Below are 2,269 nucleotides of genomic sequence, written 5' to 3'. Positions count from 1 at the left end.
ATTCTTCTTTCCTTCTGAAGGTTTTATGATGCATTGCTAACACCATCCAGTCTTTTACTATTAAACTTAAATGGCCAATTGACACAAACTGTTCTGAGACTATTCTTCCACCGCTAATTAAGACTGGGTGGCTCAGTCAAGCATCCAACTCTTAATTTCAGCTCAGGTCATGACCCCATGGATTCGTGAGATTGAGCCCGCATCAGGGTCTGTGCTGACAGCAAGGAACATGCTTGGGATTCTCTCTCTCTCTCTCTCTCTCTCTGCCCCTCCCCTGCACATTTATGCTCTAAATAAATAAATAAATAAACTTAAAAAATAAAGACTGGGGTGGCTGGTACTGGGGATGATATTCATTTAGCCTTCTGAGCTTTCTGGGAGGACTTGGTGTCCCTACCAGCTCCAGCTACCTTCTCGTCTACTGCTTTGATGACACCCGCACCAGTCGTCTGTCTCATGCCACGAACAGCAAAATGGCCTGGGGGAGGTTAGTCATAGAAGCTCTCAACACACATAGGCTTGCCGTGAACCACATTAACGATGGCAGCATCACCAGATTTCAAGAACTTGGGGCCATCTTCCAGTGTTTTCCCAGAACGACGATCAGTCTTCTCCTTCCACTCAGTGAACCTGCAGGCAATGTGAGCTGTGTGACCGTCCAGCACAGGTGAATATCCAGCACTGATTTGGCCTGGATGGTTCAGGATAATCCCCTGAGTCGTGAAGCCAACTGCTTCCACTGATGGGTCATTTTTGCTGTCACCAGCCACATCACCCTGGCCAACATCTTTGACAGATACGTTCTTGACATCAAAGCCAACATTGTCCCCAGGAAGAGCCTCACTCAGAGCTTCATGGTACATTTCAACACACTGTACTACAGTTGTAACATTGCCTGCAGCAAAGGTGACCACCATGTCAGGTTTAAGAACACTAGTCTACACCCGGCCCTCAGGGACAGTACCAATACCACCAATTTTGTAGACATCCTGGAGGCTTGCATCCTCAGACACGAGGGCTTGTCAGATGGATGAGTTGGTGGCAGAATGCAATCCAGAACTTCAAGCAGTGTGGTTCCATTGGCATTGCAGTCTTCACAGTTAACTTTCCATCCCTTGAACCAAGGTGTGTTTGCACTTGGCTCCAGCATGTTGTCACCATTGCAACCAGAGAATGGCACAAATGCTACTGTGTCAGGATTGTAGCCGATTTTCTTGTTGTAGGTGCTACTTCCTTAATAATTTCCTCATATCTCTTCTGGCTGTAGGGTGGCTCAGTGGAATCCGTTTTGTTAACACCAACAATAAGTTGTTTTACACCCAGGGTGTAAGCCAGAAGGGCATGCTCACGGGTCTGCCCTTTCTTGGAGAACCTGCTTCAAATTCACCAACACCAGCAGGAACAATCAGGACGGCACAGTCAGCCTGACATATACTATAATCCTCCTTTTGATAAAGTTATTGTGTCCTGAGACAACAGTGATAGTCACAGGATGCTTGCTGGTCTTGAACTTCTACAGAGAGCTATCAATGGTGACACCATGTTCATAATCAGCTTTTGGTTTATCCAAGACCCAGGCATACTTGAGGAGCCCTTTCCCATCTCGGTGGCCTCCTTCTCAAACTTTTCCATTGTTCTTTTGTCTATCCCACCATAATTTGTAGATGCAATGACTAGTAGTTGTAGACTTTCCCAAATCTATGTGTCCAATGATGACAATGTTGATACGATTTTTTTCCTTTACCATTTTTTTTAGGATTAGTGGTGCTTTTCATGACACCTGTGTTCTAGTGGGAAACCCATTGAAAAAAAGTAGTAGATGGTATTTAAATCATGAGGCAGGATGGGGTCACTTGAGGAGTGAATATAGGTAGAAAAACAAGTCTATTTAATAAGGTAGACTTTACCCAGAATATTATAGTTAAACCACTACCCACAAAACAGTTTCTCTCCTTCCTTCACCTCATATACATATTAATATAAACAAAACACTGTTCCATTACATATACTTTATAAAAATCTGATTAACTCTTACTAATGCTTTAAAATTCAGCTTAACCATCAAATTCTCCATATATCTAGAGAATGGTTGAATTATTAGTTTAATGGAAAATTATAGAATCATACATTAATCCCCCTTTATTTAACATATTTCTGCAGTGTTACTGTCTCTTTTTCATCTTTCTAATCCATTAGATCATGAATTTCCTAAAGGCAGGTATCACATATTTCCAATGCCCAGCACCCCACTTGAAAATTTGAAGACACT

General features: G+C 42.7%; 1 pseudogene; it reads right to left on the bottom strand.

The window, feature by feature from the left end:
• Nucleotides 1-333: 333 nt before the first annotated feature.
• On the bottom strand, nt 334-1,747 carry LOC112861745 (elongation factor 1-alpha 1 pseudogene; annotated as a pseudogene).
• Between the last annotated feature and the right edge of the window lie 522 nt (nt 1,748-2,269).

Source organism: Puma concolor, chromosome A1 (assembly GCF_028749965.1).
Source record: "Puma concolor isolate L17-30 chromosome A1, mPumCon1.1.hap2, whole genome shotgun sequence".
NCBI lineage: Eukaryota > Metazoa > Chordata > Mammalia > Carnivora > Felidae > Puma > Puma concolor.
The sequence above is the reverse complement of the archived record's forward strand: the minus strand, read 5'-3'. Positions and strand labels throughout refer to the sequence as shown.